Genomic DNA, 23315 nt, shown 5'->3' on the forward strand with positions numbered 1-23315 from the left:
CTGAATCTGAAGGTTGTGGTTCATAGTCCCACTCCAGAGACTTGAGCACAAAAATCTAGGCTGACACTCCAGTGCTGTGCTGAGGGAGTGCTGCACTGTCGGAGGTGCCGCCTCTAAAGCTGTAAAACGCTTTGGGATGTCTGGAAAGGCGCTATATAAATGCACATCTTTATTTCTTTTTATGAAAGATAAATGCAGAAGCAAATGCACATAAAAATAGGAAAAGCAGAGAGTAATAATTAAGCTGTAATCCAATTACCATGTGCAGACGGTTTTATAAATGGCACCAAAAAGTTAAGTGCGCATTTGTCTAACACCAAGATTAAGTTACAGCCTTAAATTAATTCCTTCCTATATTACATTGGAGACTTTAATTAAAGTCATTATATTTGACAATTCTTTGTCCGCGGTCCTGTAACGAGAATCTTGTGATGTGAGGCAAGTGCTTGCAGTTGTGCTATGCCACAATTTGTTGCGCTACTTTCTGAGGTGCTGCGCTTGAATTTCTGAAGCAACCTGGCAGCCAAGAGCACGGCAGTATGAGCACAGAATGGTATGAAAGTTTGATGTGATAATATTACTGCAGGTTTACAGTCGGGGTGAAGTTGATTACAGGGAAGCTGCAAGTTGCACATATTTGGCCCTGAATTTCCAATCGGAGGCTTCCTGCGGGCGGATGCCTCCGACTGGAAAAAAAAATCTACGAATCTACCTGCTGGTGCCGTAGATCCCGAGGCTTCCGATCCTGGGCCTCTCCTGTTGGAAATGCGCAGAGGCCCAGGTATCCCAGGGGCGCGTGCGGTTCACAAGCTCCCCTGGGATCACGCGGGCCAGGCGAACCAATCAAAAAAGGGTATCCCCCTTCACGCTTTTGACAGTTCTCTACGCACAGAACTGTCAAAAGTATGAATTTTAAAAACCCACACTAAAACATTAAATATATATTTTTTAATTGCATAACTAACATTAATTAAAATTCCATTTAATTAAACATTTTACATTAAAAAAAAAAAATTTGGTGAGAAAAAAATCAATGTTTTTACAGGGCTAAAAATAAACTTACCTTTTTTGAAGAGTATTTTTAATTTGTAAATGAGTTATCAAATTTAATTTTTTCTATTTTTCAACACTCTTAAACTGGTAAAAGCAGGCGTAAGATTTCCACGGCCTTCCAGCGGGCGGAGGTTGTGCAGAGGCCCTTCTCCCGGGCAGGCGGACGATCTGTTAAGAGGATTCTTGACAGATCGCAAGTGCTGGTTTTCAGCGCTTGCGCTTTGCATGCCTGAAACCGGCACTTGCGGGGCGCGTACGCATTTCGTACGCACCCGCGGGGGTGGGATAATCTGACCCATTGATGCTTAAGAATATATGCCAGCTGAGATTTTCTCTTCACGCCCCAGCAGTTTCACCGCTGACCCAGATTATTGACCAAGGGGCAACCTAATTTAAATATATTTATTGGGTTTCTGCCTGTGCCGGGCAGACCATCGGGGAAGTAGGAGGTTTTGTGGAAAACCACTGCTGCTGCAGTAGATTAAAGTGGCCACCCTCCTGCTCGGGAAAAGCATCTGGCCTCTGAAAGAGCTGGCGTGAAGTGCCGGCAGGGGAGTGTGAATCGACTGTCCCACAATTGGATTACACTCCCCAGGGTGGGCTTTTTAATTGTTCAACTGCTTCCGCTGGCCCTAGCGACGTCAGTGCCTCTTGCACGCAGGCTTTCCTTACATCCAGTGCTGCTATGCCAGTAATGAGGGAAAACGTAATGTATGAGACGTCAGTCCATCATCACTATCTCACTTGGTTATGGGCAGGCACTTCAGGCGTCGAGCAAAAATGATAGCGGTAGATCACTAGGGGGCCAGAAATCAGTGGAGGCATGGCGGGAGGGGTCCCCGTCCCATTTCTGCTCCGATCTCTAGTTACAATGAAAAATCTAGCCGGCTAAATCTCCAAGTTTTATTATCCTCTCTAAAAATTATATTTTAATTTGCCAATTTCATCTCTTCCTCACGATCCTCAGTGGAACTGTCAGGACGATTCAGTGTGCCAAATAGCTCCATAGTGTTGAAAGTTCCATCTCTTTTATGTAGGAGGCATACCAGTGAGGTGCACCCTCTCCGATGGATCGGGGGGCACTGATGCTTTGGTATCCTGAATAATTTCGAGCATGTTTTTCAATCAGCCTACCCATGTCACTGGGTTATGTGTACCTCTTACTGAATACCTTGCAACTAATCATAAATCTTTAAGATTATAAGTGAAAGAAAAAATGAGGTAAGGAATTCCACATTTTTGAGGCCCTAAGGAGGTAGAGTAGGAGATTGAGCATGAGTATTTATTTCAACAACACTTGCTCTGGTGTTTAAGGATGTTCTTCCAGTAACTCTCACACTTGATAATAGGATACAAGAAAAAGCAGAACCTTTCCCTCTCCATCAAAACCTCTCTATTTTATTAATACCAATTAGGTTAATGTAGCTGTAAAGCAATATTTTCCACATTTCTAAATACTGCATTGTACTATTTAGGGTCAGCCTGTGTTAAAGGTATTGATTGCTACATGATTGAGTTTAATGTCTATCTATGTAGGTGAAAATAATGATTGAGTCTGTAAATTAAAATGTGGGAATTATTTGGGTGATGACACTTTAAAACTAAAAATTCTGTCAGATGTTTTTAGTCTATAAAAAAATGAATATTTTACACATCAAAGCTTGGAGTATTGTCGTGAATCATTCATATAAGTATTCCAAAACCAGAGCAGTTACAAGAGCAACTGTCTTTTTTTCCCAGTTTTGGCTACCATCTAATCACAACTGGAGTCAGAACATCATACGATGAGCAGAAATGAAAAGCTGAGACAAGGAATAATTCAATCTCAGTAGCAATACTGCAGCTAGGGGAAAAAACTGTTCACGGTTCAGTCTCTGCCACTCAGAGTTTATTACCATATATCAGACATGGATTGCAGCAAATAAAATTAGTTCCTCAAATGCTACACATGCGATATGTCGGGGTAATCTTTTTTACATGACAAGCTTTCCTCAGGCTGTGAATGTAATGGCTATAACATTTGTAAAATCCATTACTCAAGATCTTGCTTGGCCAGATTTTTAATTGCTGTGGTCTTATTCTCCACATTTTCACTCCCATTACCACTGTATCTGCAGCCACTATTTGTACTGTCTGCAATAACATCTGCACACCATGAACTCTATTGTATGAAAGACAAAAAAGTGTATCTAGCTGAAATCTTGGTACCATTAATGAATGGCAAAGGTTAAAGGCTCAACTTTAAAATAACTTAGGCTCAATTTCATGATCTCATTGAATGGCAGAGCAGACTCGAGGGGCCGAATGGCCTACTCCTGCTCCTATCTTCTATGTTTCTATGTTTCACCTCTCAAATGCAACACTCTATTTGAGGAGGGTGTATTATCCAAATGGGGTGTCATGAATAGTGAGGTATGATTCTGGAATATTCAATGACCAAATGCTCAAAATGTTCAAACTTTGTTTGGTCAGCCAGGTGTCTGAATTTTTTTATTCAATCACAGGATGTGGGCGTCGCTAGCAAGGCCAGCATTTATTGCCCATCCCTAATTGCCCTTGAGATGGTGGTGGTGAGCCACCTTCTTGAACCGCTGCAGTCCCATGTGGTGAAGGTACTCCCACAGTGCTGTTAGGGAGGGAGTTCCAGGATTTTGACCCAGCAAAGATGAAGGAATGGCAATATATTTCCAAGTCAGGATGGTGTGTGACTTGGAGGGGAACTTGGAGGTGGTGGTGTTCCCATGCGCCTGCTGCCTTTGTCCTTCTTAGCTCGCGGATTTGGGAGGTGCTGCCGAAGAAGCCTTGGTGGGTTGCTGCAGTGCATCTTGTAGATGGTACACGTGCATGGAAACACATCACCATGCTTAAAAGACTCCAAAGAAAACTACTGATAAATCCACATAAGTAGCCTTTCTCTTTCCCTACAGATGTACTTAACTCATCTAAGTCCACAGCACCTAGGCACTGGTTGATGAGAGGCAAAGCTTAAGGAGTCGGAGTATGTGTAGGGACACTGCTGGAACTTAAACAGCTAAAACCACACAGCTTAACAGCATTTCTGCATGTCCAGCTAGGACAACCCTATCCATTAGATCATTGGTTTGCATGGGAAATGAAGCAGCATGGAATGAGTCCCAGCTCTCCATGACAGTTCTACACACCAAAGAGCCAGGCTGGTTGGTCAATTATCAAGGGAGCTGAGGACCTGTCTGATTCAGGTAACAAGGACTCAGTTTAAATTACCAGGCATGTCATTTCAGAAGCAACTCAACTCCAAAGAAACCCTACTGACCAACCTTCCCCACACCCAGGAGGATGGTCTTCTTACTAGTTAGTCTTTAGTCGATTAACAAGTGCAAGTTTGAGCCCTATGCATAGCGTCATAGAGTCATAACGGCATAGAAGGAGGCCATTCGGCCCATTGAGTCCATGCCAGCTCGCTGTAGAGCAATCCAGTCAGTCCCATTCCCCCGCTCTATCCCCGTAGCCCTGCAAGTTTATTTCCATCAAGTGCCTATCCAGTCTCCCCTTGAAAACATTGAGTGTCTCCGCTTCCACCACTTCCATTGGCAGCGAGTTCCAGGTCCTCACCACTCGCTGCATACAAAAGTTTTTCCTCACGTTCCCCCCTGTATCTCTTGCCCAAAACCTTAAATCTGTGTCCCTTAGTCCTTGCACCATCAACTAGTGGGAACAGCCTTTCCCCGTCTAACCTATCCAAACCCATCATAATCTTATAAACCTCCATCAAATCAACCCCGCAACCTCCTTTGCTCTAATGAAAACAAATCCAGCTTCTCCAAACTGTCCCTGTAGCTAAGATCCCCCATCCCCAGAACCATTCAGGTAAATCTCCTCTGCACCCTCTCAAGTGCCTTCACATCCTTCCTAAAGTGTGGTGACCAGAACTGGACGCAATACTCCAGTTGTGGCCTAACTAGCGCTTTATAAAGGTTTAGCATAACTTCTCTACTTTTGTACTCAATACCTCTATGAAGCCCAAGATCTCACATGCTTTGCTAACCACTCTCTCAATATGTCCTGCCACCTTCAGGGACCTATGCACAGTAACTCCCAGGTCCCTCTGTCCCTGCACACTCTTTAAAACTGTGCCATTAAGTGTATATAAAGTGTAATTCTACATTGTGGACAAGATTCTGTAAACTCTGTGATGGTGCTAAGTGTATTAGGTGGTGCAATGCTTGGCAAAAATAATTCAAATTCCATAATGAATATCACAACCTGCGGAATAGGCTAGGACCAGAAAATAAAACTGCATGTGGGATTGTTAAAGTTCAGGCTTTTTCCGAACATTTATTTTTCCCTGTTGCTAAAAAGGTGGATTCCATAAAGACACTAAGGGCTAAAAATTGAGTTGGGGCGCTAACTTCGCCGGGGCACTAAAAGTAGCACCCCGGAAAAATTAGCGTCACTGTGCCGGAAATTGAGTGGTTGCGCCCCAAGAGGGAAGCGGGGCGCTACTGAAGCGCCCCGCATCCCTCTTGGGGCGCTGTGAGTCAATATTGCGGTGTTATGTGCCACAGCGCCACACGCAGCGGCACATCGCGCCGCGGTATTGCAGGCCTTCCTCCCCTTCTTAAAGGGGGGGGGCCTTGTGCAGCACGACCTGGGCCCTCTTAAGGCGCTAATGGGGGGCGTAACCAACTGAATTTTTCCCCCTAAGTTTCCTATGATCGAAATCTTGCACCCTAATACGTGCTGTGTCTTCGATAGTGTGCCCCAATGATTTTTAAGGGCCCTTATTGCTAGCTGTTCATTTTGAAATTGAGTAAAGGAAGAAAACTTCCATTTTAGCTCTAACTATTTCAAAATTGTATGAAATAGAATATAATATCTCCCTAATTTGTCACAGGAGGCTTGCCAGAGTTTGCTGTGACCAAAGTGGCAAACACAAAGCCCACCAAAGTGGATAATCTAACCTCTGCTTTCCATGTGGTTATAAATGATCTTTAATCTGATTTTTTTTTTAACCTGCTGAATAATAAGGGTAAAAAACAGTCTTTTTAAATACTGGATGTCTGGCCGCTTCTGAAAAATTGCATAATGTGAAAGTAATATTGGGCTCAAGACATGTTTCAGCATCTATTGCAACTTCATTGAAAAACAACTGGTTGTTAAAAGCACATTTATTATATTTGGCTGCAGTAATTAAAGTAAATACTATAAGCTTTTATTCATCAGAAATGATCCTAACAAATAATGCAAAGTAACAAAATTTAGACAATAATGTGACTGATAAACAATAATAAAATAAGACTCTTGAGTTTTGCAGATGAGCCAAACGCTGTTACTATTGGAGGTAAGATCTGGAAAAAAAACAAGTGAATAAATCCTGTCTTAGCGCAATGGAGATATATCCATTGTCAGGTGAAGTTTTAAAATGATGATTAGCCATATTTTGGCCCGAGACATATGGCTCAACATTTACTGAATATCAGTGTGCAGGGCGGAAATTGCTACACTTAATAATATTTCCAAAAATGTAATGAGAGGAGGATGACTGCAGAAAAAAAATGGGCTGAAGTGATGTTAAAATGTTAGCAAAGATCTAGATCAAATTCCACTGAGTATGATCAGCCATGATCGCATTGAATGGCGGAGCAGGCTCGAGGGTCCGAATGGCCTACTCCTGCTCCTATCTTCTATGTTTCTATGTATCTTAAAGTACAACTGGAAAAGGGTCACTATATCAAAAATCTTTGACCCTTTCAGAGGAAAGAAAAAGGACCAATTCTCTCGATTGGAGGCACTGAAGTGATTGGGCTGTGAAGCTAACTTGGCTCAAAAGATGCTCATAAATTTTTTAATTGAAATTAAAACATATATTGAAACATCGAGTAATCAGTGGAAATCTGTTATCAGCTCCTGGCAGATAAATTTCTCTGCTGGGGGCACACAGTCAGACATTTCTCCTCAAGTGTCTTATTTTATGTTCACCCCAGTACAAAAGAAACCTAATTACAACATCATAGTACACCTATTATAAATCAGCCCTGGTGAACCACAAGTATCCCTCTATTGATTTTAGACTAACAGTGGCAATCTGTCCAATTACAACTAGGCAGGCAACTTTAGTACTTCTAACAAAAAAACCTTTGAGCTATAAAGTGATTTCTGTGATTTTATTTCTGTCCAGAATGATTGTTCCAGGTTGATTATTAATTTATATTAAGTAAAAGCAATTAATGCAATCCAAGCCATAAAGCAACTACCCTCCAGACACTTTTTAAACCATTTTTTACAGTTTCATAAAAGGCAAAAAAAAGATGCAAATCTTTCAACTCAGATTAGCTCCCCTTAATTGACAGCTGCTATGCAGGGGCTCAGAAGTTAGCTGGCAATTTTGAGGCTGCCATTATCAATCCTTTAAACTAATTAAGTTTAGGGTTAGAATAGATAATATTCTGTGTCTGGCTCCTCTGAAGGTAATTTTAATGAAACACCCAGCCATTCTATAGCCAAGGGGGCAAGGATACAAAGGAAAAGTAACCCCGATTCAGCTAACAAATGGATCCTTAAAATGTTTTTATGCACATGCAGGGAATATTAGGAATAAATTGGGGAAATTACAGTCTTATGCAGCATTAGAGAACTTATAACTCATAGGCATTTCAGAAACATGGGATGATATAGATGATGGAGCAGGATGCCAACTCAGAAGTTATAAGTGTGTCAGGAAGCACAGACTGAAGGGAGGAAGTGTAGTCCTATTCGTTAAAGATAATCCAATTGCTCTGGTAAGAGATGATGTCATTGCATCAACAGCAACTAAATCTATCTGGGCAAATGCCATCACCGATTTTGAGGTAAGCATGTGCCCCCTTTCTTAAAGGGGCACAACTGATAAAAAACTGCTACTTAACCAAAATTAAAAAGGAAACTTAACAAATTAAATCAAAATTCTATTCCCTGGGGTGATGATGCACTCCAGTCCCTCCAGTGCCTCTATCTGGATGCAATTATTTCAAACTGATAGCGCAATTGGCACCTGTTATAGATCTCCAGGACAAGGAACTCTTGAAAACGAGGCACTTTGGTCAGATACTGTTCCAGCATCTAGATTATGGCCATGCCTGTAGTATGGGGGACTTCAACTTTCCTTGTATAAAATGGACCAATGGTGAACCATCAAGTGTGGTCAGTCTCTTCCTCTCCTGTTGACTCCTCACTGGGGCACAATTATCTTGTTGAAGTGCCTGTTATTTTTGTCAGAGCTGGACAATGTGTGTCAGAAGGCATCACAGCTGAATCCAATGTTCACACACTTGTACTTCCAGCACTGAACACTGGTTGATAATTAGAAGTGACAAATCCAGCCAATTTTTCGCTCACTAGCTCTCTGCCACCACCACCACCACCGCTGAGATCAACTAACTCAGTACAGACCAGGGATCAAATGTAGTTCTTTTCTACTCTATTTGGCTCAGCAACTCACTGGATAATTGGAACCAAAGGAGGCCCATCCGTATCTTATTTTAATTTAGTGATGGCCCGCGTTGAATGTTTGAAATGACCCTCCATTATTTGTCCTGATCCAATCACTTTGTGAGTGAAGGGCTTCAACAAATTGTTAATTAATTTTCAGGTCAGCTTCATGCAGTTGACATTTTGTGGAGTGTGAAAGAAGCATTGATTATACCCAGAAGGCTTTTAGAAGTATTGATTGCCGTGTGCATACCAGGCATTCAAAGCCATACACTTCCACTGCCAGTTTGCAGTAATATAGTGGACCATGGCCATAATTACAGATAATCACAACTCTGTAGTCAGAGAAACTGTGTGTGTTTTTGTTTTATTTTACCAAGCAACCCATTTTTTATTATCTCACGCTCGAAGAACGTGTTTCACACAGCAGCAAAGGGGTGGGGGGCATGTTAATTAGGTTCTGAATAATTTATTACATCTCTGAAACCACACAGCTGAGAGGTCCTAATTACCTCACTATGAAGCAAGTCATTTTTGGATTCTTTTCCCTGTGCATCTAGATGTGTAGCTTGAAGGTATGGGTTTCTTTGACCACTATGTGGAGCAACATTGTAAATGTGAAAAGCACCACGGGAATGCCAGTTGCTGTTGTTACTCCTGTTTCAGGGCAAACTCAGACGTGCAGGCAGTGAGCACAGCTGGATTCCCTCAAGATGTGTGCATTGTGAGGGCTCTTTGCAAAATGAATTACATTCATAGAATGTACAGCACCATTTGGTCTAACGGGTCTATGCCAGTGTTTATGTTCCACATGAACCTGCTCCCACCCTGCTTCATCTTACCTTATCGGCATAACCTTCTACTCCTTTCTCCCTTGTGTTTATCTAGCTTCCCCTTAAATGCATCTATGCTAGTCCCCTCAACTACTCCTTGTGGTAGCAAGTTCCACATTCTTAATTAGTTTAATTAACTTGAATTTTGTTTTGCTGGTGGTTGCACAGCATCTGAACATTGAGTGAGCAGCTGTTAGAAGAGAAGTTACTATCTGAAAATACATAAGTGGCACCATGAGTGCAATCAAAGGTAGATGGTGCTCGGGGAATTCCAGCCGGCTGGTAAAATGAGATCTTTCTCTCCAGCTAGTGTTGCATGTCGCTGCTGAATTTGATGCATGCTGATGCATGGCGGAAAAGGAGATTGGTTAGCTTGGCGATGCAGTGGGTACACTGGCTGACCTGAGAAGCGTGTCCTGTTGGCTCCCTGGAAACACCAATGGCAAAGAAATTGAGTGAGGCGGTCACTCATTTCCCAGGAGAGCCATCTGAACGTAACGCAGTGGCTGCTTTCCTAGTTCCAGGTCCAAGATCACATCCTCGTCAAAGTACATCCTCTCTAAGCACAGGTCCTGGCTAAGGTCCAGCTTTGTGCATATTGGCAGTGCTCACGCTGCAGCAGGTATAATCGAGTCCTGCAAGTCCTCTCTTTACTCAGTGAGTTATGATGATGTGGAATGCACGACCTGAAAGGGTGGTGGAAGCAGATTCAACAGTAACTTTCAAAAGGGAATTGAATAAATACTTGAAAAGGAAAACATTTGCAGGGCTATGGGGTAAGAGCAGGGGAGTGCGACTAATTTAGATAACTCTTTCAAAGAGCCGGCACAGGCACGATGGGCCGAATGGCCTCCTTCTGTGCTGTATGATTGTTATGGCCTTCAACCGAATGGCTGTTGCTCCTGCTCCGTAGTATGTAACACTGACAAATGTGCTGTGATACCCATGCTGCAGAATTCACTAAAAGGCTGCTCCATTTGCTAATCTCTCAGACTTTGCTTACTAATGGAATTCTGCCGGATCCCTCCAGTGCTTTAACACCTTGACTAGCTTTGAATATGAGGAATTAGCTGTTTTTATACTGGCATTGTTGCAAATTTCAAGAGTCTGATGTCTGAGAGCCAGTTGACTCTATGAACTCCTGCTCTCTTCCAAGTGGCACGCTCATAGACCCATGTAAATCCACAGCTGGGATTGGGAGCCGGATTTAGCAGCATAAATGCCAGGAGGCAGCTCACAGAAGCTATTCTCCAGAAATGCAAATTAAACCACCAGATAAAAGCAGCTATTAATGTAATGTGGGAATGAAGTAAAACCAGAGCATGTTCTATGTTAAGCCGTTAAAGGTGCCCAAAAAAATGTTAGGGTTGGGCCTGGGCATTATAATGTGTATTAGAAATATTTACTCCCAAGAGCAACTTTAGAATGGTGGGCAAAACCACTTTGTGGAACACCTCCGTTCAGTCTGTAAGCATAACCCCGAGCTTCCGGTCACCTGTCACTTTAATTCACCGCTCCACTCTTGCTATGACCTCTCGGTCCTCGGCCTCTTACACTGTTCCAACAAAGCTAAACGCAAGCTCGAGGAACAGCACCTCATCTTTCGATTAGGCACTTTACAGCCTTCTGGACTCAACATCGAGTTCAACAATTTCAGACCATAACCTCTGACCCTATTTTTTCACATGGCAGCTGTTGATGTTTCTGCCATTCCCATTCACACCTCTTCTAGATTTATCTTTTTTTTCTTTACTTGTCCCATTACTACCTCCTTTTGCTTTGTATTATCGTACCTTTTGTCATTTAATCACTCCTGCCTTCTAACCTATCACAGACCTTCCCTTTTGTTCTTTCCTCCCCTCCCCCTTTCCCAGCCCCTGCCCTTGCTTAAAATCTGTTACATCTCTAACTTTTTCCAGTTCTGATGAAAGGTCACAGACCTGAAACGTGAACTCTGTTTCTCTCTCCACAGATGCTGCCTGACCTGCTGAGTATTTCCAGCATTTTCTGTTTTTATTTCAGATTTCCAGCATCTGCAGTATCTTGCTTTTGTATTTTGGGTAAAAGTTAATGCTGGCTTAATTAGTGCCAAGTTATGGATGTAGCGTTAGAAAGGAGAAACAAAGAGCACAAAGGATTGGGAGAGACGGATAGCACTAAAGCAAGAAATAGGAAGGTATTAGGCGGGGTCAGACTAAGAGAACACACAGGAAGCATAGTAAACAAGGTTGGTGAGCAGCCGGATCAAATAGCCACATGAGAATATGATGTGGCAATAATGGAGACTGGGCTCAAAAAAGGGCAGGATTCGGTATTAAATATTCCTGGATATAGGGCGTTCAGGAAAGATAGGAGGTCGTGTGGCAGTATTAGTTAAGGAGAATATTATAGTGCTGGAAAGAGAGGATGTTCTGGAGGGGTCAAGGACAGAATCTATTTGGTTAGAGTTAAAAAATAGAGGTGCCATTACACTACTAGGTGTATTCTATTGGCCGCCAAATAGTGGGAAAAATATGGAGGAGCAAATTTGCAGAGAAATTACTGAGAGATGCAAGAACTATAGAATAGTAATAATTGGGAACTTCAGCTATCCTAATGTAGATTGGGATAGTAATACAGGAAACTTTGTGCTATCCGGCACCGACGGGACCGAGCTGTTGCCGTCCCATCAAAACTGCCGGACAAACCAGCGCTAATGTTGAAACATACGGAGATTTTGAGCTCCGTATCTGGCAACAAACCCTGTTGCTTAGCAACAGCTTCTAAACAGTCGGCCGTACCTTGCAAGCATCTCTGTAGCTTAGCAACAGCTTCAGCGAGACCTTGCAGAGCCTGACTGGTGAAAAAAAAGCAACGAAAAGAAAAAAAGCAACGAAAAGAAAAAAACCTAACGAAACGCTCCTGATTTTTGCCGGGGCTCGAGCATTCCGGACAGTTAACCTCCGGATAAACCAAATTTTCCTGTAGCATAAAGGGCAGAGAGGGGGAAGAATTTCTGAAGTGTGTTCAGGAGAACTTTCTTGATCAGTATGTTTCCAGCCCAACGAGGAAGAAGGCATTGCTGGATCTGGTTCTGGGGAAAGAGATAGGTCAAGTGGAGCAAGTGTCAGTAGGTGAACATTTAGGGAACAGTGATCATACTATCATAAGGTTTAGATTAGCTATGGAAAAGGACAAGGAGCAATCTAAAGTGAAAATACTTAATTGGAGGAGGGCCAATTTCAGCGGGATGAGAACAGATCTGGCCCGGGTAAATTGGAATCAAAGATTGGCAGGCAAAACTGTAGTGGAACAATGGGCTGCCTTTAAAGAGGAAGTAGTTTGGGTACAGTCGAGGTACAATCCCACTAGAGAGATAGGTAGGGCAACTAAAGTCAGAGCTCCTTGGATGACGAAAGAGATAGAGAGTGACATGAAGCAGAAAAAGAGTGCTTATGACATGTCAGGTTGAGAATACATCTGAGAATCAGGCAAAATATAGAAAGTTCAGAGGAGAAGTGAAAAAGAAAATAAGAGGGGCAAAGAGAGGGTATACGAATAGAATGGCAGCTAACAAAAGGTAATCCAAAAGTCTTCTATAGGCGTATAAATAGTAAATGGGTAGTAAGAAGAGGGGTGGGGCCGATTAGGGACCAAAAAGGAGACCTTCGCATGGCGGCAGAGGGTATGGCTGAGGTACTAAATGAATACTTTGCATCTGTCTTCACCAAGGAAGAAGATGCTGCCAAAGACATAGTGAAGGAGGAGGTAAAGGAAATACTGGATGGGATAACAATTGATAAAGATGAGGTACTAGAAAGGCTGGCTATACTTAAAGTAGATAAGTCACCAGGACCAGATGGGATGTATGCTAGGACACTGAGGGAAGTGAAGGAAGAAATCGTGGAGGTACTGCCCATAATCTTCCAATCCTCCTTAGAAATGGGAGTGGTGCCAGAGGACAGGAGAATTTTTTTTAAAATTTGTTCATGGGGTGTGGGTGTCACTGGCAAGGCCAGCATTTATTGCCCATCCTGAATTGCCCTTCAGGAGGTGGTGGTGAGCCGCCTTCTTGAACCGCTGCAGTCCGTGTGGTGAAGGTACTCCCACAGTGCTGTTAGGGAGGGAGTTCCAGATTTTGACCCAGCGACGATGCAAGAACGGCGATATATTTTCAAGTCAGGATGGTGTGTGACTTGGAGGGGAACTTGGAGGTGGTGGTGTTCTCATGCACCTGCTGCCCTTGTCTTTCTAGGTGGAAGAGGTCACGGGTTTGGGAGGTGTTGCCGAAGAAGCCCTGGCGAATTGCAAATGTTACACCCTTGTTCAAAAAAGAGTGTAAAGAGAAACCCAGCAACTATAGGCTGGTCAGTCGGACTGGAGGAAGTATACAGTGGTGTTCCCCAGGGATCGGTTCTAGGACCACTGCTTTTCTTGATATAAGAACATAAGAAATAGGAGCAGGAGTAGGCCATTTGGCCCTTCGAGCCTGCTCCGCCATTCAATATGATCATGGCTGATCTTCTACCTCATCTCCACTTTCCTGAACTATCCCCAAATCCCTTGATTCCCTTAATATTCAAAAATCTATCGATCTCTGTCTTGAATATACTCAATGGCTGAGCCTCCACAACCCTCCGGGGTAGAGAATTCCAAAGATTCACCACCCTCAGTGAAGAAATTTCTCCTCATCTCAGCCCTAAATAGCCAACCCCTTATTCTGAGACTGTGACCCCTGGTTCTGGATTCCCCAGCCAGAGGAAACATCCTCCCTGCATCTACCCTGTCAAGCCCTGTAAGAAATTTGTATGTTTCAATGAGATCACATCTCATTCTTCTAAACTCTAGAGAATATAGGCCTGGTCTACTCAATCTCTCCTCATAGGACAATCTCCCCATCCCAGGAATCAGTCTGGTGAACCTTCGTTGCACTCCCTCTATGGCAAGTATATCCTTCCTTAGGTAAGGAGACCAAAACTGTACACAATACTCCAGGTGTGGTCTCACCAGGGCCCTATATAATTGCAGTAAGACATCTTTACTCTTGTACTCAAATCCTCTTGTAATAAAGGCCAACATACCATTTGCTTTCCTAATTGCTTGCTGTACCTGCATGTTAACTTTCAGTTATTCGTGTACAAGGACACCCAGGTCCCTCTGAACACCAACATTTCCCAATCTCTCACCATTTAAACAATACTCTGCTTTTCTATTTTTCCTACCCAAGTGGATAACTTCACATTTCTCCACATTATATTCCATTTGCCATGTTCTTGCCCACTCACTTAGCCTGTCTATATCCCCTTGAAGCCTCTTTGCATCCTCCTCACAACTTACATTCCCACCCAGCTTTGTATCATCAGCAAACTTGGATACATTACATTTGGTCCCCTCATCCAAATCATTGATGTAGATTGTGAATGGCTGAGGCCCAAGCACTGATCCTTGCGGTACCCCACTAGTTACAGCCTGCCAACCCGAAAATGACTCGTTTATTCCTACTCTCTGTTTTCTGTCCGTTAACCAATCCTAAATCCATGCTAGTATATTACCCCCAATCCCATGAGCCCTAATTTTGTTTAATAACCTCTTGTGTGGTACCTTATCGAATGCCTTCTGAAAATCCAAATACACCACATCCCCTGGTTCCCCCTTATCTATTCTGCTAGTTACAACCTCAAAAAACTCTTAACAGATTTGTCAAACATGATTTCCCTTTCATAAATCTGTGTTGACTCTGCCCAATCCTATTATTATTTTCTAAGTGCCCAGTTACCGCGTCCTTAATAATAAATTCTAGCATTTTCCCTACTACTGAGGTCAGGCTAACTGGTCTGTAGTTCCCCTGTTTTCTCTCTCCCTCCTTTCTTAAATAGTGGGGTTACATTTGCTACCTTCCAATCCGCGGGAACTGTTCCAGAATCTATGGAATTTTGGAAAATGACAACTAATGCATCCACCATCTCTATAGCCACCTCTTTCAAAACACTAGGATGTAGGCCATCAGATCCAGGGGATTTATCGGCTTTCAGTCCCATGAATTCCTCCTGTACTATTTTTTAACTAATATTAATTTCTTTCAGTTCCTCATTCTCGCTAGAGCCTTGGCTCTCCACTATTTCTGGGAAGTTTTTTGCATCTTCTTCCTTGAAGACAGACACAAAGCATTTGTTTAATTGCTCTTTTTCATTTCCTTATTCCCCATTATAATTTCTCCTGTCTCAGCCTGTAACGGACCCATGTTTACTTTCGCTAATCTTTTCCTTTTTACATACCTATAGAAACTTTTACAGTCTGCTTTTATGTCTCTCGCTAGTTTACTCTCATATTTTATTTTCCTTTTCTTTATCAATTTCTTGGTCCTCCTTTGCTGAATTCTAAAATCCTGCCCCTCCTCAGGCTTATTACTCTATTTGGCAAAATTATGAGCCTCTTCCTTTGATCTAATACTATCTTTAACTTCTCTTGTTAGCCACAGTTGGACCACTTTTCCTGTGAGGTTTTTGTGCCTTAAAGGAATGTATATTTGTTGTAAATTATGTATTAATTCTTTAAATGCTAACCATTGCTTGTCTACCATCATACCTTTTAATGCAGTTTCCCAATCTAAATTGCCTCTCATACCTACGTAGTTTGCTTTGTTTAGATTTAAGACTCTAGTTTCGGATTTAACAAAATCATTTTCAAGCTGATTATAAAATTCTATCATATTATGGTCATTCTTCTCTTCCTAATAATATATATATATTAATGACTTGGATGTGGTTGTACAGGGCACAATTTCAAAATTTGCAGATGACACAAAACTTGGAAATATAGTGAACAATGAGGAGGATAGTGATAGATTTCAAGAGGACATAGACAGGCTGATGAAATGGGCGGACACGTGGCAGATGAAATTTAACACAGAAACGTGTGAAGTGTTACATTTTGGTAGAAAGAATGAGGAGAGGAAATATAAACTAAAGGGTACAATCCTAAAGTGGGTGCACGAACAGAGAGACCTAGGGGTATATGTGCACAAATTGTTGAAGGTGGCAGGGCAGGTTGAGAAAGCAGTTAAAGCTTATGGGATCCTGGGCTTCATGAATAGAGGTATAGAGTACAAAAGTGTGGAAATTATGATGAACCTGTATAAAACACTGGTTCGGCCTCCACTGGAGTATTGTGTCCAATTCTGGGCACTGCACTTTAAGAAGGATGTGAAGGTCTTGGGGGGGGGGGGGGGGTGGACATATGATGAGAGGTTGAGTAGATTGGGACTCTACGCATTGGAGTTCAGAAGAATGAGAGGCGATCTTATTGAAACATATAAGATTGTGAAGGGGCTTGATCGGGTGGATGCGGTGAGGATGTTCCCAATGATGGGTGAAACTAGAACTAGGGGGCATAATCTTAGAATAAGGGGCTGCTCCTTCAAAACTGAGATGAGGAGAAACTTCTTCACTCAGAGAGTGGTAGGTTTGTGGAATTTGCTGCCCCAGAAAGCTGTGGAAGCTACATCATTAAATAAACTTAAAACAGAAACAGATAGTTTCCTGGAAGTAAAGGGAATTAAGGGTTACGGGGAGCGGGCAGGAAACTGGACACGAGTCTAGGTTCGGAATGGTCGTGGCCCTGTGGGTAGTGGAGCGGGCCCAGGGGCCGTGTAGTCTGGTTCTGCTCCTACTTCTTGTGTTCTAATTCTGTTAGATTTCAGGAGATGGTTTTATTCCTGTTCCTGGCTGGGATGGAGATCGCCTTTACAGAAGGTAAGTACTGTAGAAAATATAGGGACAGAATGATCTCCTGGACGAGTTTCGATCGCCTAGATGGGTTGGAGAGGAATTTCCCAGATTTTTTCTCCCAAACTGGCCATTGGGTCTTTTTATCTGGTTTTTCGCCTCTCCCGGGAGATCACATGGGTTCGGGTGGGATGGAGAGTGACAGTAGATTTGAGGTTAGGATCAGATCAGCCATGATCTTATTGAATGGTGGAGCAGGCTTGAGGGGCCGATTGGCCTACTCCTGCTCCTATTTCTTATTTTCTTATGTCTTAGAGAGGGTGCAGAAAAGATTTACGAGAATGATTCCAGGAATGAAGGACTTCAGTTGCATGGATAGACTGGAGAAGCTGGAGTTGTTCTCCTTAGAGCAGAGAAGATTGAGGGGAGATTTGATAGAGGTGTTCAAAATCATGAAGGGTAGGACAGAGTAGATAGAGAGAAACTGTTCCCATTGGCAGAAGGGTCGAGAACCAGAGGACACAGATTTAAGGTGATTGGCAAAAGAACCAAAGTCGACATAAGAAAAAACTTTTTTTATGCAGCGAGTGGTTTGGATGTGGAATGCACTGCCTGAAAGGGTGGCGGAGGCAGATTCAATCACGGCTTTCAAAAGGGAGTTGGATAAGTACCTGAAAGAAAAAAAATTGCAGGGTTACGGGGGAAAAGCGGGGGAGTGGGACTAGCTGAGGTGCTCTTGCAAAGAGCCAGCACGGGCTTGACAGGCCGAATGGCCTTCGTCCGTGCTGTAACCATTCTATGATTCTAAGTTATAAAGTTACTGCCTTTTATTGGGGAATTAACACATACACCATAACACATAGAGCAAATGAAACCCCTTGCAGTATCTGTGGGTGAGGCATCTTTCCACAATCATCAGTTGTGAGTCATGGGGCCCGATTTTGTGGATCGTGCGGGAAATGGGCGGGTTCCCAGAATGTGGGGTTCCGACCCGAAAAAAAATGGGTCAGCCAGCTGGACGCAATTTTCCCTCAAGCGGCCAATTAAGTTCCAACGTGTGGGCAGCCTTGCTAATTGTCCATTTCCAGTCAGAAAGCCCCACAGCATGATGTCATCATCCGTGGTGCTTTTAAAGTGTCCAGCAAGCTTCTCCACCTCTGCAGGCTTCTCAACCACTCTTGCACAATGGCAGAGGAGCCTGCACCAGCTGCTGCCAGCGGCAGAGGCCGAGCTGCAGCCAAATTCAACGAGACGTCACTGCAGACCTTGGTGGATGGGGTAAGGGCCCACAGGGAGGTCCTCTACCCTCGCTCAGGGAGGAAGAGGCCTCCCAAAGAGTCCAGGGCTGCCTGGATGGAGGTGGCAGCAGAGGTAAACTCTCTAGGAGTCACCCGTCGCACCTGGATGCAGTGCAGGAAGCGCTTCCATGACCTTCACCGCACAGGGAAAGCAAGAACGAAGTTTCCATCACCCTCAACTGATCCCCATTGCCTTTCCCCAACAGCACTCAGCTTCAGCAATCTCTTCCTCCACATCCCACTTCACAGTCACATCCATGCACCCTTACCCATTCCGTATCTCTCTATGCTGACATTCACATAACTATTCCACCATCCAATCTTGTAAATAGTTTTAATGCCATCATTTTCCTGTACATAAAAAATCTGGTGGCAGCTGCTGCAGTTATGGCGTCTGTCATTTGGCGAATGGGGATATCACTTAGAGGCTTTAGGATAACTTGCAGATGACAGCAAGCTGGTCAAATAGGTAGGAAAGTGTAGGCATGGTCAGTTAAGAAGCAGTGAGGCTGCAGTTTTTGGTGTACCAGGCTACGTAAATCTGCTCAGGATGAGTGCATTCCTTGCATTCCGCCCAGCAATGTTCTCACGCACTGGTGCTGCTGGTTGGCGGGCCTCTGCAGGATGCTCATTTCCGGCCTCCTCCTCCTCCTCAGCAGCATCCTCATCTGAGGCGGCTCTGTGAGGAGCCTCTTGGTTCTGCGGAATCGGCAAGCCACGACGCTGTGCCATGTTGTGAAGCACACAGCATACCACGACGATTTTGGAGACCCTGGCTGATGAGTACTGTAGGGCTCCAGCTGATCTATCGAGGCATCTGAAGCGCATCTTCAGCAATCCGATGGTTTGCTCGATAATGGATCTGGTGGAAATGTGGCTGGAGTTGTAGCGCTCCTCAGCTTCGCTGGCTGGTCTCCTCAATGGCGTCATTAGCCAAGAGCGCAGGGGATATCCCTTGTCTCCAAGCAGCCATCCTTAAAGTTCGTTTGGCGGACTGAATAGCGGAGGCACAGTAGACTGGCGCAGTATGAAGGAGTCATGGCAGCTGCCAAGGAACCTGGCACAAACATGCAAAATCACCTCCTTGTGGTCACACACCAGCTGAACGTTAAGGGAGTGGAAGCCCTTGCGGTTGACAAAAACTCCTGGATTGCGGTGGGGTGCCCTAAGGGCCACATGTGTGCAGTCAATGACGCCCTGCACCCTTGGAAAGTCTGCCAGCTGAGCTAATCCACGCGCTCGCACCGTCACACTTGCGCGATCCCTGGTGAAATGGATGTGATTGTGCGCGAGGGCAAAGAGGGCATCGGTTACCTGCGTGATGCAAGTGTGTGCGGCCGCCTGGGAGATGCCGCTGATGTCTGCTGCTGATCCCTGGAAGGAGCCTGAGGCATAAAAATTGAGTGCGGTGGTGACTTTGATGGCCACTGATAAGGAGTGTCGACCTGGTGCTCTGGACTCCAGGTCTTGCTGCAGCATTGCGCAGATGTCAGTCACAACCTCTCGCGAAAGTCGGAGCCGCCTCTGGCACTGCTGCTCAGTCATGTTGAGGTAGTTGACCCTGTGTCTGTAGACCCTGTTTGGGGGGTATCTCCTGCGCCGACGGCCTTCCATGCGCTGGCCCCTTCTGGCCTGTGCTGCCCCAGGTCGCTGAGCTGCAGCCTGCCGCTCCTGCTGGTGCTGTTGTTGTTGCTGGTGATGCTGTTGCTGGAGTTGCTCCAGTCTCCTCTGCTGTTGGAGATCCTCTAATGCCAGGAAGGGAAGGAACAAAAGGCCTCCCATGCTTCTGGCAGATGCCTCCGTTGAGGAGGCGCTGAGTTAGGGCGGTGAGAGGGGCTTCCCAGGAGCTCACACTGGAGAAGTGTGTGAGGCTCCAACCTTCCACAGCTGTGCCTAAGCCTTCAAAAAGTTGCCCCAAGCCTTCAGCAACAAGGTCCTGCAGCCTGCAAATGCTGCCTGTTTAAATCTCTTCAGTCCTGATTGACCTGCAGCTGAAAGCAAGCAAGCCAACTCTGTTCACGCCAGGTTTCATCAGCGGTGTTCCCACCAGGCGTGTTTTACATGGGGAAAGCCAGAAAATTACAAGGGCCCTTGAAAATAGGTTTAAACATGCTAATAATTGGTCATTAGGCTCCCACCGACTATTCCCGCCTGTGGCGGGTGGGACTGATTCGGGTCCCGCTGAAACATGAGGGCGAAAGTCGGGCGGGGCGGGGAACCAGGTGGGGGAGGGGTCGCGACCCCCTATTTCTGCGATTTTCGGCCCCCGCCCGCCTGAAAACCTGCCCGACGGCTGGGAGAAAATCGGGGCCATAGAATATCTGCACATCTACCCCGTATCCATGCATCAAACAAACTTTACTCCCCCCTCTAAACTCCAGACTGCCTTGGTTTTAGGTGCATCACACAGGTACTGGGCTGCACATCAGTAGATGAAAGCAAAGTTTTGATAAAAGTAGTTTTTTTAATTCCACTTCTTCTGCTGAAGTGATGTGAAAAACATTAAGCATCAAGAAGCAAATTGAGGGAAAATCATCCTGGGTCAGTGCATCCTGTGGCTACAGAGAGGCTCACTTTCTTTGTATTGTGGGGGTTGACGACCGAGTTAATTACCAGACGAGGGATAGAATTTCCTCAACTCCCACATCTAGATCAGCTCAGCTAGATTTTTATGGTATATTTAGCACAGGTTCATTATAAGACAGCAAGACAGATGTGGATCAGTATGAGCTGTATCTTAGAAACCGTGCATTTGATGAAAAGAAAGAACAGGTTAAACCACAAGGCCACAATTGGGGTTTTTTTTAAGCAGCAGAATTATTTTTTTCTTGTATTTTAAAAACAGCAAATCAAACTGGAATTATGCTATTTCCATTATTTATTGTGGGGAGTAAAACAGATTATTTGCAGTGTGCCATGGGTCCCTGTACTGCTTATTATAAAATAATAGCGTCTGTGCCTTAGCCCCAAGCTGTATATCAGACCACCTTGTTGTTCTAGGCCAACTGTAGTCACATTTTACCAAAATCAAAATGAAACCAACCAGAAAAGCCTCTGATGGGACAAGAATCCTGAAAAACCTTCATGTCTTTATTAGTTAATGGAAATATTACCGATATTAAATATAAGGGAAAATGTTGCTGAAAGAGGGAAATACAATGGCCTAGAAATTCAGTGGCCTGTGCCACCAGTTTGCGCCCAAAGAGGGCTTTTGCGCCACTGTGCAAACCTACCGCGATATTTAGCGGGGCGCTAATGGCGGCCTTAGCCATTAGCGCTGCGCCGTCACCGATGACGTCATCGGTGTGCGCAGCGCCCCGCTGGCCATATTTGGTTGCCGCCGCCTCCCCCGCGCCGGCCGCAAACAGCGACCGGTACACAGGGCCTACCTGTGCCGGTAGTGGGGCGAGTTAAGGTGGAGGTGCGGCCGGCCACTTTTTCGGCGGCCGCCTGCCCGCACCTCCTTCCCCGGCCTCCTACACCCCCACCCCCCCGCGGCATTACCGGCTGTTTCCAGAGAGCCCGGCACTTCTCCTTGGTGCCGGGCTCATTTGCCGGCACTCGCGAGCGGGGATCGCGCTGTTGCAGGCACCTCCCCCTTAAGAATGAGAGGAAGGCCTGCAGTACCGCAGGCTGCCGTGCCGCAGCGGGTGGCGCTGCGGCACTTTACACGCCGATATTCAGTTTCAGTGCCCCAAGCGGGGCGCCGAAACCCTTGTTTAGCGGCCGGCTTCCACTTGGGGCACTGAAACTGAATTTCCCGCTGGCGCAAGTGGCTCCGCGCGCAGCGGTAATTCCGGCGCCCAGGCTAGCTGGGCGCCCCAAAGTGAATTTCTAGGCCAATATGTCTGTACCTGTGAGTTACTTGTTTACTTGTGAGGGTCAATTTGAACTCTCGAGTGGCCAGCCGGTGGAGCACGTTGATGGCTTGCCCGTTCTAGCCGATGGAAGGCCCCTTCATTTCGAGGGCCGGGTCTCATCGCAATGCCGCCAGCGAGCTGTATGCCCCAAACGGGCATCTCGCTGGCTCTGGGCTGGCACATCATCAGGCGGCCCGCAGGAAAGTAATTTCACGAGTGGGGGGTGGGGGGGAAATCGATCGCTGGATAAGCAGCGAGAAGCGAACCCGTGCCGCATAGTTTTAGTCAGTTAAGCTACAGCTGTATTTCTTTGGAGGCCATAAAACTTGAGACTTGCTAACCTGTGCCTGTACTCTCTGAGTTTAAGTAAGTGGAGTGTGTTCCTATGGAGTGTGTGTGTGTGTGTACTCCATATTCGGTAAATAGAAACTCTACTTGTGTGGCTATCTCAATAGTTTGGTTTGGAGATTTAAGAATGGTGATGGATTTCAAGCCTAGATTTTCCTCGTTTGGCATAGTTACCACCAGAATGGCATTCCAGCTAATTATAGGCTGACTCAAATCGAAATGAGCTGATCACCCAATTTTTCTAGGTCAACTCATTAGCATCACTTCAGGTGGAGATTTGGACAGATCTAAAGAGCAAACTATTGTGGGAGCGGAAAAGTGTGTGTCAGTGTAACTTAAAGGACCTGTCACAATAGGTGGTCAGAAATTCTGAAACCCTTTTGGAGGGCTTCAGAGAACCTCGACCAATTATCAAGCTTTGCCAAGGCTGAAGGGCAGGGGATGAAGAAGAGACAGGCAACAGTGAAGGGAAAAGAAACCCTTGGTGCAGGATAGGTCTGCAGGCCAGTGCCCGAGGAGCCCAGCACCTGATGGCGGTGGTGCTGCATGATGTTGGTGCAAGGATGGTTGCCCTCTGTACATCTCCACAGTACCATCCCCATAGGTCATCATTGCAACATGTCTGCAATGAGGTGGAGCCAAGCCTCAGGCCACAACCGACCATTACTGTCACACCATGTGCCAGCTCTGTGCTCTATGGTAGCTGAGGGTGTCCTTGCAGGAGATAGCACTGCACTGCATCTTGTTGACCCAGACCCTAAGAATGCAGTTCTC

At 45.0% G+C, this 23315-nt stretch overlaps 1 protein-coding gene across 1 annotated transcript in view; it reads right to left on the reverse strand.

Annotated features, from left to right (window-relative positions):
- plpp4 (phospholipid phosphatase 4) overlaps positions 1-23315 on the reverse strand; it is a 325621-nt gene that overhangs the window by 166741 nt on the left and 135565 nt on the right. The window lies entirely within an intron of this gene.

This window comes from Somniosus microcephalus, chromosome 8 (genome assembly GCF_052327205.1).
Source record: "Somniosus microcephalus isolate GS21.2 chromosome 8, FLI_Smic_1.0, whole genome shotgun sequence".
Classification (NCBI taxonomy): domain Eukaryota; kingdom Metazoa; phylum Chordata; class Chondrichthyes; order Squaliformes; family Somniosidae; genus Somniosus; species Somniosus microcephalus.